Consider the following 18,461-nt stretch of genomic DNA (forward strand, 5'->3'; position numbering starts at 1 on the left):
ACAGCCCGGCGTCACACAGTGGTGCAGGGTTGTTACGCCGAATAGGAAAAGGAAAAACAGTGCTCTCTTTCTCTCCTTGAAGGTATTTTATGACTAAGCACAGGCTTGTAAGTGCAGAAAGTGACAGATGTGTGAATGCAAAGAAAGAAGCAGGCTTACAGGAGGAATTAGCAGACAGACTGTGACTATTTTGGTAAAACATTTTTAACATAACCCCATTCTATGGTTGGAAAAGGAGCGCTGTTAGATGTTCCACCAGCCACTTGGTTTGAAGAATACGGTGGCCTTTAGACTCTCAGTGTGAACAAATTAACCCCTCTTCCACAAACTGTGAATGGACACGCTTCATCAGCATTCCGTCATCAGCATTCCGTTGTCATTACTGAGACATTCCTACAGGATCGAGACCACAAAGGGAGTTGTAGACCAAGTCTGCTAATGCCCATTTAGAATGATTCCTATCTCTGGAATTACAGAACTTACACGTGGAGGTCATCAGCTCATTTCATTCCTAACATTTTTCCATATTGTTCCTTTAAGTTCAGATAACCTTGTCTGATTTGCACTCTAATTGCAGCTGTCATTTGCAGGCTACCATGCTAACATCCTGTTTCAGAGGCCTTGTAAGTCTCCTGGTCAGTATTTTCGGATCAAACATGTTAGTTAGTGACTGGTCATTTTTAAGTGCATTGAAATGGACTGTGTAATGTTGGTGTACTGTATTTGGTGGTTTGTTGACCACGCACATGCTCACCATTGTCATTCCAAACAGAAATTCTCTTCTGATCCAAAGTTATTGGAAGACTTTCAACACCTAAAGTTAGATGGAAAACGTGCATCCGGATTTGCGCGGCCATTTATGTGATTGTTAAATGAAACAGAAACTGTATATCATGTTTCTCATTTTCTCAGGTTGTTTCCCCTTGTAGGCTTCTATACTTGCAGACACTCAAATCTGTTGGCAGCAGACTAGGCAGAGAGAGAACATCACCTTTATCTCCATTAGGTCAATTTGGCATTTTGTAGGGGACCAGTGAATCAGGTGCATAAAGATGGTTGCCGGATGAATTCTGCCAAAATTTCCTGAAAATGTTTCCTTATCTCAGCCTTCCTACAGTACTGTATATCTAAGGAAAATGTTAAGATCAGTCACCTGTTAATAAGCCCTATAGTATAGTCCAATGAAGCATATTCACTAAACAGCCACAATGTTGTAAAAACCCCCATTTTGGTTTCTCAAGAGACGTTCAAGACAACTGGGAATTTTCATAATTTTATATTTGCAGGGTTATGATTCAGCGCTTTCCGTGCTAGACAAATCTGGGTGAAGAACATAAAAATGAAAGTCGTCACACTCGATTGCTACTGGTAACCTGCATTTTCGCTCTAATAATCCCCATTCTGCTCGTAAAAATGCCATGTGTACAACTGTAGAACGCTGTGGCTGTACACGGCAGGCTGTTGTCTCGAATGAAACGCCCTCTGGCTCTGGTCTGCTTGATAGTTTTATAACAAATGATAAGACACCAATGGTTATAAAATGTATATTCCAATGGTTATGTATAAGTAGAAGCTTAAAGCAAAAGCAATATGTAAAATGTTGGACATGCTTTTTTATTATATGATGTACTGTGAAAATCTCTAAGCTCGACAAGTAAATAAGTGTATGTCATCTTGTATACCTTACAGGTGTGTGTGGTCATTCATGTTAACATACAGAATAGTTCAAATGAGAAGCAAAACACTTCATATTTGCAGAGTAAGTAAGAATGTAAATTATCAGAAATTAATGTCGTATGTTCCCTGAATGCAACACTGACGTCGCTTCCTACCTGTAGATTTCAAAATGTGGTGCGGCCATTGGAGCTCTCTGTTTGGTGTTTTGGGGCCTATAATGTTTGTAGAAATTTACACTTCATTGAAGATACAAGCATCTGGGTGGATCACAGCGGAACCTTTCGGATTCAGGAGAGATTTTCACTCATTTATTTCCGTTGAGGTATGTATGTTTGATATTAAGTAGATATTGATGTAAAATTGTTTATTGATTACACTGACAACAACATTTACATTATGCTGAACAAAAATGGCATTTTTAAGCTTCTAGGGCTTGTAAAGGTGCTGGAAAAATCTAGATATTCACTATGGGCTGGAAACTTGAAGTTATTTACACAGATAAATATATCAACTGCTTAGGTGCGTGTGTGTGTGCGCGTGTGTGCGCGCGCGCTGCTAGAGCAACTCCTTCATGGTTCGAAAGGGCTGTGGCTGCTAAACACAACAATGGCGCCACCACCAGGGAGTGCTATCACCTCCACCTTGCCCGCTGTTGCGCACTCTGACCCTGAAACTCACGGACAGGAGCAGCTCAGCCCGGGTCTCTGCGCACTGACCTCGGAGTTGAGAGACCCCCAGAGTTCTAGTGGCTAACTAAGTCATACGTTCTTCACTAAAAAGAAGCTGAAAGTATGTGTTTAGCAAAGTGCGGCGGCTAGCTTGACGTGTTTTTTGACGTGTCGAATTGAGTTACTTGGCTAACGTTAGCTGGTACTAGTTTATAGGCTTAGTAGGCTTTTAGCCCAAATTCGGGCTAAAACAACCTGTCGAATATTTTACAGACCTCTCTCTTATTGACACATTGGACAGTAATAGAGAGGGCTCCCTCTTTAATGACATTTGGGACAATTATGTGACCCTTGCTGACCAATGCAACATCAGTGCTACACCTCCAGGCCATCAGGTCACACTGAGCTCCAGCTTGAGGGGCATTACATATCCACTCCAGCAGTTGAAAGACAGGGCAACACAGAGAAGGAGTCATTTCGGACAGCTGCATTCATTCTAATTCTTCTGTCTGAATCTGCCATAGTTTTCAAGTAGCCTATGTACTACAACAGCATAATAGAAATTCCTGAAATGTAGTCATGGCTTTTGGTGGTAGTGTGCCACCCCTAGATTTCCAGAGGCCCCATCTGGCCTCCCCAATGAAACATTTCTGGAGGCGTCAGTGGGGATCAAAGGAGGGTGTTTATTTGTTTGTTTGTGGTAAGCACCGTTAATGTATGTATACCAGCTATATACAGTAGTGAAAAGCTGGTAAAGGCCAGGTTGCAAAGGTCACCATCCTGATAAAACACATCTGAAGGTGATCGAACCAAATCAAGGAAACAGTTTTCCCGGCTGTGATCTGAGGGATTGTTGGAGATGTTTTAAATTCCTATTTGATGTAGAAATGGATGCAGATGTATTCCTTGAATGCGCCTATACCATCTCCTGGGACCAGATGTGGGGTGGAACATGGGCACAGCTCTCACAAACATCAGGTGCGATTTATAGAAGTGGGAATGAAAAATAAGAAAGGGGAATCCTATACGTTGAATTAGGTTGAATGTGTGAGTTTAGATGAAATGAGACATGGAGTTGATTAACTGAAGGGGATGCTGGGATCACAAAGGATGGGATGGGATCGGCTTCGATCCGCCTACACATACTATGAAGCAATACTGTATGTGGTCTTTCTAAAATGTTGTGTTGAGGTCCATTCAGAGTCATCACACAGCTGGCATGGCTTGTTTGGTTTACAACCAGAATGGTGACAATGACTTCTTCCTGGTTTGTCACGCCCAGACTCATCTGACCAATGAAGCAGTGCGAGTGCTGTCACATGGCTATTTTCTGATATATCTTGGATTGCATGAAATTTGTTATGAAACAACCTTTGAGTGCTGGTCACTGAGGCTGAGAGGCGGAGGAAAAGCAATGTAATGGAGACAGGAGGAAGACGGGAGAGAGGATGACAAATAAAAGAGAGACAGAGGGACAGGGAGGTCATGTTCCTGTATGTCTGTGTCCTCGGGCACTGCTACACTTTTGTTTGGGAGTCAGCCGCTCTTTTTCTCCATCTGACACACTGGAAACTCCAGTTCTCCCTCATCTCACCTTCCTCTCCTCCCGTCTTTCTCTCTCTCCTCACCTCTGTCAACAGCTTTTGTCTCCCCCCCCCCTTTTTACGCACATGAAAGAGTTCTATAGAACAACATTCTGCTCTGCGTTTTGATGTGATTACTTTCATGTGTCAAGGCCTCCGGGCTGTAACATGCTGTAAATCCACATTGGAAAGGCCGTACACACTTGCGTGCATCTGCACACACACTATCATGCGCAACAAAAATGGAGCATATGTATATCAACACATGTAGTTGTATAATGAAGCGTGCACAGTCACACACATGCAGAGTGCAGCCACGACACACCCTGTTCACTACCGAATTGTGTAAATACACAAACTTTGAAGTGTGTGTGTGTGTGTGTGTGTGTGTGTGTGTGTGTGTGTGTGTGTGTGTGTGTGTGTGTGTGTGTGTGTGTGTGTGTGCGTGTGTGTGTGCGTGTGTGTGTGTTTCGTCTCACCTCTCACTCTTCTGATCTTTTGCCTCTCAGATTTTTTACTTTAACAAACATTTATTGGACAGTCAGCAATTATCAATCAATTCAGATCATAGATTATTGATTGAGTTTTGCTAAGAGTATTTCTGAAGTATGCTTTTTAATATGTGTCTACCAGAACAAAAGAGCTTATGGAAGTGTTAGTCTTAGTGTTGACTGTCCGTGGTGCTGAAGAAAGATTTCTGCTTGTCTAATGTATATTGTATAGGTGGTTGTTGTCATAGCGCCACCATCAGGTTGTTTAATGTTTCATTTTTTGCTTGAGGTTTGTTTTATTCATTAATTAGAATTTATGAGATATAGCACTTTTTGAATGAGCCACACCCCTCAACTTTGCTGGGAGAGCAATCGCATAAGGGTCCTGTGGTTTACACTTCTCTCCCTTTTAAGTAGAGGGCAGGCATGACTGGCAATGAGGAGGATGAAGAGGAGGAAGATTCTGACAGATTGGCAGATATATTCATTGATAATTATTTTTCAATGCCGTTTCCACTTGACAGACTTCTCAATATCATGTCACTTTGCAGACAGGTGATTATTGGCATCCTCACACATTATATTAGCAATTAATGGGATGATTGGAGGACATATGCTGTGCACTGAGCTGTGCTTCATAACATACGGCTGTGGAATAGAGCTGAACCTGTGAGTTGCTTTCAAGGCAAGTTAGCTGAAAACTATTTCCTGACAGTGAGGGTACAGAAGATAAATGCCAGAAATTTCTTCTGCAAGGATTCTAAGATTTGATCTTTAACCCGCTGGGAGACTCTGGGCATGTGAGACGGATTTTTACTGTTCACCATTAATGTCACCGTCTATTTTCTGCTGTCTCCTTAGCCCTTATTTAGGCCACAGTCAGCAAACTCTGAGAACCTCTTCAATCTTGTTTTTACACGCTGTCCCTCCTATTAGTATGTAGTTCACAATCAGCACCTTTAACCTATGAGCGCATACCCAAACACACACATATTGTGGCTCAATCACTCAATGATTTAAAAATACCAGATTATTCCATTAAAAAATTAAACAAACATTTGGCTTATACCATTTTTATTCCAAGGATCCATTTTTAGTGGACTACTCGGCTACTTCCGATTTGGTTGCCGGATCATCGGCACCACCAATGACAAATATACGTGTCAGACTAGTTGGCATGACATTCTGTTTGATTGTTGCCATCGATGTATTGAGCAGAATTGGACGTAGTTGGTTGCATTATCTGTAATCTGCAGCCCCAAGCATACACAGCAACAGTCTGGTTTATTAATGGTAACCATGGTGATGGCTGGGGATCATCATGGTGTTATTAGAATGCTACATGATTCAGAATTATTATCTTGTCAAATTTAAAAAAACTTAGTTGATCCATATCAGAACCAAATCTGTATCTGTTATTGTGAAGTTAAATGTGCATCAGTATGTCATGGGTCTGGACACTAGTGCCACTTTCCCAGCCTCCAGGATGCTCTACATCCTGGTGAGGAGCTGGTTGACTGTGTGGCAGGCAGCCTTGCTCTCCATCCCCGACTCCTCCACCAGCACCTTCCTCTGGAACTCCTGTGGAAGGACAGATTATATTTTAACTCACCTCTCTAAACAGATAAAAAAAATGCTGTTAGAAACGGCTATTACTTCACGAATAAATGTCAGATTTGCAGCAGTTTTTGTGATGACAAATTTGATGTATCTTTGAGTGTGAACTTGTGATAAGAAGTATATCTAAACCTCTGCTGTTAGATATAATTACTAATGCGACAATGGTCATTTCAAAATGTAAATTCGTTGTCGAACATAGATTTGTTGCAGTACGAGTACAGGACCTAATCTCTCTCCTCAGAGGAACAAATGTGTGGATGTTCGGTCAGATGAAGGTCAGAAGCTTTTACGCTGCTTCTTTTGCACAAATGATGTAGGTGAAAGTACACTGGACGTACTGTACTGAGTGAGCAAGAGTACATCTTTAACAAAAAAGCCAGACAATCTTTGATTGATGGGTGATCTGTGGGGATTCTACCATCAAGAAACCACAGCAAAGATATCTTAGATCTGTAAAAATAGAAGAGAAATCAAAGCTACCTCGGGGATGACAGCTTTGAACTATTATATTTTACGAAAGCCACCGGTGGGACTTCAAAGTGTCACTCGTTTGAAAAGCCTCTGACAAAACTTTTTAACCAGCGGCTGAATGACCTTGAACTGTGACCGCTCTGTAACTTGATGATGACACCCAGTAAACCTCAAAGTTTGATAAATAGCTCATCTTAGATGTTTAAAAAGGGATTTTCTGTTCCACGGGAGCTTTGATGTTGAGGCTGTCACACTGTGGTGTTGAGTCTCAGAGAGTTACAGGAAACATTAGCTTGTCACAAATGTCGTAACAATCAGCTTGTCTGTCGGACTCCATACATTTCTCGGCATGTTATCTTGCCATATCACTCGTGTAGGAGTGCAAACTCAGTTCTAGACCTTTCCTACTCGATGACAGGGGAAGTTAAGGTGTTGCATTGGTAGGCCTGTTGTTTAACCCCAAGCCGTCGGCCTCTGTGATGCAGGTATGAGCAGTTTAATGTGGGGGAAATTCACAGCATCCATGCAGCAGACAGTTTCTATCACTCTTGCAGGTCCACTTGTGTGCGTTTGTGTGTGTGTGTCATCCTTACCCTGAATCTCCTCAGTCTGGCCAGTCTGTCTTGCAGCGTATTCTCCTGGTTGGAGGTCATCTCTGCTACATGAGACCTCCATTGCTGCTCCTTCTCCTGCAACAAACCCATACACAATTCACAATCAGATGTTCCTCCAAACCTGCTCAACATAATGCACAATATGCTTGGAGGCTATCGTGCGTACGCCTATTTGTTTTGGAAGTATTGTTTTATGCAGAGTGGTAGTTAAAAGGCTGATAATGGCACAAAACCAGGGAATGTCTAGGGAGAGGGTGTAGGAGTTTTTTTCCCCTTGTTTGAGGAAAGCTGCTGCTTATTATGATAATAATTTCAGCCAGACTTCAGGAGGACGTATGTTTCATATTGTGGCTTTGGCTGACTCTTGCTATTTGAATTCAATGGGATCAACCCCCTCAGCACTGTTACTTAGGTTTTTGAACCTAGACCTGTGCGGTGACATGAGTACAATCTGGTACCATAATCAGTATCACGACTTCAGTAACTTAAAATTAGTTTGTGGAACCTGAATTCAATTTGTATGGTCCATTATGGGCCTTTCATGGCAAAACTGTACTTCTGTTATACTTATTTATTCTTCGGTCACGCCAACTTTGCTACCCACTGCAGGGCTTTGTGATCATAATATTGATAATAAGAGGCTCAGTTGCTCCTTTATAAAAAGTGTTAGCTTTGTTTAAGCCTTAATAATTAATGCTATGAATTTCTGCTAGTACATTTTTAAGATTTGTTCACTTCAAGGCTGCTTTGATCAATCCGGATATGGGCTTGGGATGAAAGCTGATAAAACACCCACAAGTGGAAACCCAATGGATCAATTTGAAGGTTAGACATCTCCCCTGTTGCGATGATGTAACGGTAGATATTGGTGTGGCTGCTCCCTCTAGTCTTTAGTAGGCGTGTGTGTGTGTATAGGCGTGCACATGTTGATGAAAAGAGCAAAGCCGGCTTAGTGTGTGTCTCCGATCTCTGGGATAGATGACCATGACCTGTATGTCAATATTACATTCATCTGTGTATAGAAGAAATGTGAGAGGTGTGTGTGTGTGTGTGTGAAAGAGTTAAAACGTTTCAGACGGGACAATGTGTGAAAGCTGAGGCGAGGGACTCTCAGCGGACACCGCCTGTCATCAATTATCAATTTCTGTGTGTGTTTGCGTGTGTGTGTGTGTGTGTGTGTTGGGGGAGAGGCAATGTGTGGAGGAAGTCAGCATGAGCAAGGGTAACATTTATTTTAACCGAAGTCCGTTTAAAGAGGAATACTTGCTGACACATGTGGAGTGAAGGATAAAACAGTTAAACCGTCACTTCCCCAATTACAGTACATGCCACACACACACACACACACACACACACACACACACACACACACACACACACACACACACACACACACACACACTTCAGGAGGCAACCAATCAGGACATTCTTTCCAGATTTAGCATTTAGACATTTCCTCTATTTATGTTTACACGCTTCACTTTCACAGTCATGTGTGTGTGAGAGTGTGTCGGTGCATTTGAGTGTGTGTGTGTGGGGTGGAGGGTTGCAGTGTGACCCAGCACACTGGACAAATTTGCCAAATTGCTTTTAACTGGCAATCACTGATGAATTAAGTTTGTTTTTGGTCTCCAATCCAATGAAAACATTGCGGTGGCTATCTGCCATTTAGTCAGTGGACTCAGTGTTTGCTGTGGAGTGTGTAGAGCCCCTGGGGGGCAGCTTGACACCTTAACATAAATCATCTGCATGGTGTTGATATCTATTGGATAATAACAGTCATAAGACACCGTTAATAATTTTGAATGTTTTCCAGTTTATTATTCCAACAGCATTCATGTATGGTCACAACAGAAAAATGTTGATGTTTAGGTAACTGGAGCTGGAGTCTGGAGTCAGAATGGCATTCATGGATCTTCGGGGTCAAATTCCACTAGTGTTCTTATTTTGATGAGTTTAAATGTGTTGGCTTCCAGAAGACATTTTATGTAGCCAGTTAAGAATTTCAAAAATGCCATTTCTCTCCCAGTTGGAATTGTGCACTGGTCTTGTAATAATATCATTTGGGGCAAAGCTGTTTCTTTGATGCCTCTTGCTTTGGCTACAGTTGTGTTTGTGTGAGATTGCATCAGGAGTTCTGCTTCGGCTGTTGAGTTTATATGTGTGCCTGCGGGCGTGTGCATTTGTGTGTTTTTGTGCGAGTGTCAGGGGTTAAGTTCGAGTTTGGCGGAAAGTTCATTCCCCGCTGAGGTAATAGTGACTGTTTTCATCAACTTCCTGCCTGGTAGCACGCATGTGTGTGTGTGTGTGTGTGTGTGTGTACTGACAACAACAGCAGCCCATGTCCCTTGTTGACCCCACACACTCCTGTTAGAGTTTCAGGCCAGCTGCTTGATACACCCGCAGCTGTCTTGTGTGTGCATGTGCATTCCATGTGAATGAACAAGTCCATGTGTTTTGGTGACTGCATGTGCTTGACTGAATTTGTCCATAGAGCCATAGTTTTTTTGGCACAAACAAAGCTGCATTTCTGCTGCTATCGCATGTGTCTGTGTCTAAGTTTAGCACTGTAATGTGCGAGTGAGGTCCGAGTGACTGATAAGCCTGGCAGCTCTGACACAACCCGGACCCAGACCGTTTCCCCGACCATTTCCATTGGAAGAGAATCTATTGGATTTCATCAAAAGCGACGGATTACACTTCAGCTGTAAATTAACACTTAACCATCCGGTGTCACACCACCTGATTGAATTGTCAGGATGCCTTTTCCCCATTAGGTGGATTTTTACCGCCAATTCCCAAAAATGCTGCATTCAGCAAGATCCATGCCTAGAGAGGATTAACTAGAGGCAGTATAGAGAAACGAGTTTGACTTTTGCTAATTGGCGCCAGGTCCAAATTTTCACCAGACCCACTGTATGCAGAACGTCTCTACCTTCATTCCTGCTCAGGCAACCATGATTGAGAGATAATAATCTAATGAACAGGTATTTTGAGGCCATTCATTCACGCTCGTCTATCATAGATTGTCGTGTGTGTGTGTGTGTGTGTGTGTGTGTGTGTGTGTGTGTGTGTGTGTGTGTGTGTGTGTGTGTGTGTGTGTGTGTGTGTGTGTGTGTGTGTGTGTGTGTGTGTGTGTGTGTGTGTGTGTGTGTGTGTGTGTGTGTGTGTGTGTGTGTGTGTGTGTGTGTGTGTGTCCATCTCAAGTCTGTTTGCTTTGGCAAGAGTGTGTCTTGGACAGAAATGGAGTAGGAAAAGATGATGCCACTCTGTGATGATTAACATTGCACTTAATGTTACATTTATGTGTTAAGAACAGAACATTCAAACTATCAATCAAATGTGTGCGTCTGTGTGTGTGAGAGAGACAGGTTGACAGTGTGTTTCCCTCACCTTTTTGCTGTCCTCGATTTCACGGAGTCTTTCTTTTTCTTGCTGCTCCCTCTCAAGGTGCCTGCGAACCTGGAATATACACACACACAGACACACACACACACAAACACATGTAAGTAGTGTATCGTAATATTTAGAGTGTCACTTCTGCATAGGTCTGAGGTCTTACCCTGTCCATCTTTTTGTGTCCCCAGTCGCCCTCCACAGTTCGGACTTCTTCCGATGTTCCCTTTGTTGTTTTCCCAGACTTTGCCAGGAATGAGTAGTCCTCCTCTTTACACATACCTCTCATAGACTGGGCCAAGAAAACCAACCCGTGTTAGTGTTTTGAAAAGATGATGTCCATATTGCTCCCCATAAACCATCTCGACTCTGATCAGATGTCAACTATTAAAGTCATCCAGACCTGCTGCCCGTATCGCCATTGAAAAAAATCAGTCTATTAAATGCCAGAAGAAGGTGTCAGTTTATCATGCGATGTAGTAGCAGTTTAAATCCACAAATTGTCTCTCTTTACAGTATCTTGACTTGTGTCTCAGGACAATGAGTGAATATAAGTGTGAATTCATTTTAAATTTAAAGGGCACGGGCCTTTCATGTAGAGGGCTATTTCTGAAATCGTTGCTATGCTTTATGTAAAAAAACTTTTCCCTTGCTGCAGCACAACTGTGGATACTGAGTGACAACAGGGAATATACGTACTGTCTCATTTGCACTTTTCCAAATATTTTGAGACGCAGAACATAATTTAGGGATAGGAAATTGCCAAAACTCTGCTAAAATGATTCAAGTCACTGTAACTGTAACGTGTGTGTATCAATCATCACTGAAGTTGGTTTCATGTTGGTGATAGGTCATAGCTCACCTTTGACATGGGAATTCCTTGAAACAGTGTCTCATGAGTCATCTTGATCCAGGACAAATAAACACCTCTGATGCTCGAAGCACACAGATATTGGCTTTCAATCCTTGATGTCCACAATGTGCCGGTCAGGACCTTTTAGGTCAGTAAGATTTGTTTAGTTTAATTTCTCAACATCCAGAGATCCTTCTTGTGTTGTTCTTTCGCGTGGAGTCCGGTCAGAACGCTTCAGATCCGAGTTATAGAGGTCCGTGTCCAGTGACGGCACTCGGCCTACACGCTAGCTATTTCCACAGCGCAGTGATAGAAGTGCCACCGTCCCACTAATAAAGGATCACTGAGTCAGAGCACTGTAATGGATTGTTCCGAACCGTTTTTAGTTTGGACCACATCGGCGTGAGGCCATTTGTCACAGTATCCCTGAGGTTCTCCAACACAGACTCTCAAAAGTTCACCCTTGCTGTACAGCACACGGCTCTTTGTAGTGTAATCTAGTATCTCAATAGTAAATGTGGTCTGTGGACTACATGACTGATCTTTCCACGAGGTTTAAAGTCATAAAACCATGCGAGTAGTGACACAGAAATATGACCCAGGATTTCCAATAGGTTCCTACTTAAGTTTTGTAGCGGGTTTTAGCATCTTCCATGACGTCTTACTGCTGTCATTGCCCATCATAACATAACACTTCTGACATTGATGCGGGCTCCAAAACAGGTTCAGATTTTTGGCTCGTCTATTATCTCGCAGGCATCGGACACAGCAGCACATCTCCACGGGGTAATCATACGCCGACATGGTATGATCCAGTTCAGTCGCCCAAGGAACAGTGTCTGTACCCGGTCTGAACACAGTTGGTCTCAGTCTGATTCCAGGATAGGTCGATTTGTTGCGTGAACTTGGCCTTCTTTAGTCCTGAACCACTTACAGGCAAAGCTATTGATTGATTCAGAAGAGGGGAGGTTTCGGCTGGTATTTCTGACCAATGAACAGGGAGAGGGTTCACATACAGCTTGGGTTGATTTTTTTGGTTTGATTGAATTTATTTTCCTGTGGCAATAACATTGTATCATATTAGTCCTTTATTCTGATTGAAGCAAAAAAATGGGTTTTTGAGTATGCATGTGAAAAAATGTCGCTTACAAGAGAAGGAGTGAGAGCTGATCGTTATTTCTGCCTTAATCCCCCACCCCCCCAAAAATTAGCACATTTTCTCTTAGCCTCATTAATCATGGCCTTTTTTGCTGAACAAGTCATCGTAAATCCTTCTTACGGCCATAAACATGCTGCATCTTATTTACTAGATTCCACTTTGTACTGCTGTATTTCCCATCTACGATCAATAAAGTCCTCCCCTTGTCCTCTTATTTTAATTAATAGCACTTTCACCGGCCTGCTAATAGTGCTTCATCAGCTACCGGAGTGATGAATAGAGTGAGTGCGCGTGCAAGTGTTTCCATTGAGCTCACTCTGTCACTCTGGTGACGCATTTAGGAAAGACAGCTCTGAAGAACTGTCAGAGCTGCCAGATCACCAGACATAAACACAATTTAAAGATAAAGAAAAAGGCTTGGAAAGAAGAAGAGTGGAAAAAAGTGCTCATTAATTCACCCAGAATGATGCTTGGATTAACCTCAGCGCATCCCAAAAACACATTTATGGTGAAGGAATATAGACCAAATAATCAGTCCTTATCATCATTGTGATTTCTTCAGCTGAGAGCGTAAGGATATTTGGATTTCTTCTTTTTTATTCTAAACTGTCACATATGAATATACTGTAGCAAGATGGGTTTGTTGAGCATTACTGTAGGTATGCTTGCGCCATAGCAAAGCCACATGTAAGCGCTGTTACTATTTTTCTGTTGGGAGTTGAGTTAAATCGGCTGCAGACCTGCAGCGGTGCTGAGTTCAGGGGCCAGTGTTGTCATTTTGGGTAAAGTGAGAGTGGAGTGTGAATGGGATTTCCAGCACGGTTTCTAATGAAGTGCTATGTATTTTACTGTGAATGTAGTGGTGAGAGTTTCTGTCTTTAACATTCAACATGTTGTCGTTATTTTCCATCACACTTTGTCTTTTTGATGAAAATCTGTCTTCATTCCAACAATTGCTGTTTTCAGCTTAGCCTGCTTTTTTTGTTTTTGCACGTTTGTTCTTTATGGGTTGCAGTCTTTTCAGTCTACTAGAGAAGAATGTGTGAACTGTGTTACACCTTTCTTGGCCGTTAACCTCAGATCAAATTCATTCATTAATGTGAAATCACAGAGAATCTAGGGAGGACTGGTAACCATAGCGTATATGTGTAAATATTACTGTCATCATCACAGAAAGGATGGCTGATTGTAAAACATCATCAAACTAAATTGACCAAGTAATTTCAATTGTAAGAAAGATTAATGTTGTACCATCACATGTACTTTGCAGCAACATCCCTTTTTTTCCATGAATTTTTTATCATGTTGAACTTACACTTACATATTTTCTTTGTTAATCACAAGAAAACCTCTGACATGAAGTGTGTAACTGCGCACAGTAACTCGACGCGCAAGCACAACCTTGAACCTGAAATCAACCTGAAATCAACCCAAAAACCACAAAGTTAATGTGGATAATCTGAACACACACACACACACACACACACACACACACACACACACACACACACACACACACACATGCTGAGCTATAATACCTCAGTTTCCCACAACTGTGATACGGTCGGCACCTTCAGTCCAAGCAACAAGCGCTGACCTTTGATCTTTAGCTGCTTAACATCCCTGCAGACTTGGCATCACTCGTCACCCTGGCTCATAACAGGAAGCAGCTTTGGCCTTCAGATGCTCCCTGCGGTAACTTTCATCACCGTAGCGGAGTCACTTTTTCTTACGCTGAAACAGGAGAGCAATAAATCTACCTCCTACACTCTCGATGTGGGATGAATGGAGCCTTGTCTGTAAGATTGGAGTGGGTGGACTGGTGGAGAAAATGTCACTCCCTCCTCCCCCTTCCTACCTGCTGCACCCCGATCCTGCTCCCACCCACAGCACCCCAGAACAGGAGACATAGAGGACAGTGAGCCCCCTGTGCTAAATGGTGCTATTTTGATATTTTCCTGACATGGCGTGGGTCCTAATGCCTGATCCCTCTGCAGGAGTTGTGTCCTCTGGCCTTTCATAGGGCCGCCACTTATGTGGCTGTTTGCATCTATATATGTACAGTATGTGATTGCACATATAGGGAATGTCGGCACCTGGAACTTCCTTTTAAGCTTTTCTGGCATTTTGACAGCGTGTGTATCTGTGTGGGCGTAGTGATCTGTATGCGGGTGCAGATCCTGTTACGTTTGCTTGCGGCAGAGTAGTGTTGTAACTGTTGGCAATGCTTGTTGGCAGTGACACTGTTTGGACAATCCTCTCTCTCTCATTCCCTCTCAGATGCAAATCTGATCCCAGGCCTGGAAACGTCTTAGGATCCCAGGAAGACCAGTGGGACGTAGCTAGACAGGGGGTTGAGCATACAAGTCTTTCTGCGATATCAGAATATTGGCCAAAAACTTCAATTTGGCATTGAGGTGTGCTGGTTGGGCTCTGCATCCAGAAAGTCCATCCATGCATCCTTTGCCTGTCCATGGTTGCAGGGGTGAGAGAACATTCCAAGGTTTATTTTACAATCTGACCTCAACGATACACCTGCCTAACAAAACATGTTCATACTGGTAGATTATCTAACTAGTGTGTGTTTTACTTTCTGAAGGTGTGACCGAGGTGAACCGACAACATCAAAGACAAAGGCAAAGGCACGGTAGAAGAGCGTCGACAACTCGCCCAGAAGGCAAGAGGGGAATACTACAAAAGAGGAGATGATGTTTTACAGGTACACACACAACATCCTGTACAAAATTATTGTCAAATGTTTAGGTTGAAGATGATACCCCATTTATTCAAAGGCTTGAATAGAGAAGGATAAATCTTCTGTTACTAATCTATGGTGTACCTCAAAAGTTTAATGTCCAAAACTCAAACCTGCTCGTGTGTGTGTAAGAGGAAGAACATAAATTTGCAGAGTTGGTCTGGTAGCTGGTTTCAGCGATTAATGACACCACCCTGTGAGAACAGCCGTAAAATTAATGATGTTTTTGGTGGAAATCCATCTGCCTGAGAGACCGGGGTTGCCTTTTTTGTTACTCTGGGAGATAAACACAAGGTTTAATGACTAAAAGGCCACTCAAGCTGTGAGAGACTCCGACAAGGTATTATTTAGAGTGACCGCGTTATGAGTCCATTTCAACATGGACTGAAATAACATTATGTCAGGGAATTATGGGAACAGAAGTGCCTGTCCCTCTGTTCAGGCCGGGACCTCACATTTCCATGTAGACCTCCACATAATATATCCTTGTCCTTTAGCCAGACATGGGAAAGACCGGCAATGTAGGACGTCACACACTGCAAAAACACCTCAGAGTTTTTCTTTGTCAAATCCCGGTCCTGGGATGGGTAAGACTTTTCAAATAACGTGCACACAAGAGGGCAGATTCCCAAACAGAACTAATATAACAAAACAAACACCAGAAAGCAGAGTAAAGACCCACATGAAAACAATTTAGTCTATGTAATATAATGTTTCAAAGCAAGAGATGACACCAAGAGTCGGTGCTCCGGCTTTTAGCCATATTAGGAAAATTCCACTATACTGCAGGGGGGGGGGGGGGTCCCTGCTTGATCTATTTAGCAGCAGTTATCCTATATTAATGCTGTCAGACAGACAGCAGACAATCGAGCAGAGGCAGACGGTCAAGGCCCTTCTGGACCCTTGCAGCTCCGCTATACTTTTACTTCCTGTCTATAACTGTTTGCTCTTTTAAGTATTTGATGTCACAATATACATGTTTAGTAAATCACAACATGATATGTCAGTAGTTACTAGAAAAAAAGTCAGAAATGCCCTGAGAACTTCATAACCTTTGACTTGAGAGTGAAGAAAATTCTAAATAACTTTTGTTTTTCTGACATATTGAAGCTTGTCGTCAAAATTGGTAGCCTTATCTCTACCTTGATCAGCACTGTTGCTTTAAGAGTTTATCTAGTTTGGACATCGGTCTATCATAGAAAAGCAGTGACATAGTGCTGAATAATCCCATTGTTACATTTGTGGACCATGTCAAAACAAACACTACAGATAATTGGAAGTGGCACTTTGACATGCTGGGTGTGTCATGTGGGTTTATAGTCATGAGATTTGAAATCCCTTTTCTTCATGTATGTTTCCATACTTTCACATTCTCACATCAACACTCCCATTCTTTGACAATTTCACAATTCAGTAATGTTGCTTTAGTGTCTGTTCCTTTGAATTAGACTTGACAGTTCAGAGTGGGATCACAAAGGTTGTGTGTGTGTGTGTGTGTGTGTGTGTGTGTGTGTGTGTGTGTGTGTGTGTGTGTGTGTGTGTGTGTGTGTGTGTGTGTGTGTGTGTGTGTGTGTGTGTGTGTGTGTGTGTGTGTGTGTGTGTGTGTGTGTGTGTGTGTGTTCCAATGAGAAGCCATCATATAGGAAACAACACTCCTTATAGACACCGTGGACGCCAGAAATCCCCGACGTGTTTTTTTGTTCGCCCCCGCTCTCTGTGTGTGTCTCTCACACACTTCCACACTCTTAAACTTAAACACACACACACAGTGGGTGGCCAATACTACATTTAACTCCAGATGTGAACACCACAGGCCAGAGGTGACTTTACATCTGCAGGAATTTCACCTGCCAATCATTTCTCTGTGAAAAGAACCTTCTCGTTTCCTCCATTTCCTTTTCTCATCCCCTGATGTGTGTACATGCGTGTATGTGTCTCACCCTGCCATGCTCACAGGCCTCCCATTGTCATCCAAGTAAATGTCACCATGTGGGGCGGCCGCCTCTCTCAACTGCTGCCAGTATTAAGACCGAATGAACCATAGCTTTAAAATCCTTTCAGTCTTACAGTGTTTGTTTTTTTTCTTGACAAGTCTTTGGCAAGTCTGTTTTTTATTCTTCCTTCCAATGTCGACAACCTCTGCCAGTGCTCAGCATGACAGGCTGTTGGGTCGGAACACACATTTCAGGCAGATTATACATGTCGAGTCTGATACATGGTTCAGGGATGGTTTAATTTTATAAACCCTACGATCAGTTGCAATATTCTGCTCACATACAGTACATTGTGAACAAGTAAACAGGAAATTCCATTTTGGCTACAAAATAAATCCGAATTTGACTGGTTATCTGCATATGCCACATGCTTCATCTGAACACACAGACTGGGATTTCCTTGCCCGACGAGCCAGTGGTTCTCAAATAATTTGGACGGAGTACCACAGATTGAGAACCACTGACATACAGTTTAATGAATGAGCTCTAATAGGAACAACGACAACTTCCACCTTCAACGACCATTTCTATAGACGTATATAAATAGGTGCAATCTGGTCCAAATCTAAACCTATGACTCATTATTGTTTTAGTGTTTTCTTCTCATTCTCTTTTTTATGGCTCAGTATGTATAGATTATAAATGTATAGCAGGACATGCCTTTATATGGAAAGATACTGTGAGTTGGCCTCTTAAGGTCCATATTTGGTCTCATCCTGAAATGCTGGGAGATGGAAATGATGGCATTAGTGGATCCTCGAAAGCTGTTTTGTGGAATGTCTGATGCTATGGTATGACCAGGCCGTCTGATGTGCTGCTTAATCCTGCAAAAATGTCTTTTTCACATGAGAACAAAGGCTAGTTTCATGAGCCATATTGAAAGTAATTTTCTCTCTTGCTTTGAAATTAAAATTTTACTCATGCACTCAGAATATTTGTCCTTACTGGGATTAAAGCAATAATGCAGTTTAGCTGTATCCATGCATGGAATCAACAGGAATTTGTTGCTCTCTAAATAAAAGTGATTTTATTTTTGAAGGAAATGATTTGCAATCACATAAACTAGATCTCGGAGTTAACCACAGCCGATGCATTGCCTCAAATGCAGTATTATAAAAGTGTTTAAAGTGTATGTAAACATAGGGAAGGTCAGAGGGCAAGGTCAATGTTTTCAGCCCAC

This window comes from Genypterus blacodes, unplaced genomic scaffold (genome assembly GCF_046128005.1).
Source record: "Genypterus blacodes isolate CSIRO-AG114 ecotype Tasmania unplaced genomic scaffold, CSIRO-AGI_Gbla_v1 ptg000007l_1, whole genome shotgun sequence".
NCBI lineage: Eukaryota > Metazoa > Chordata > Actinopteri > Ophidiiformes > Ophidiidae > Genypterus > Genypterus blacodes.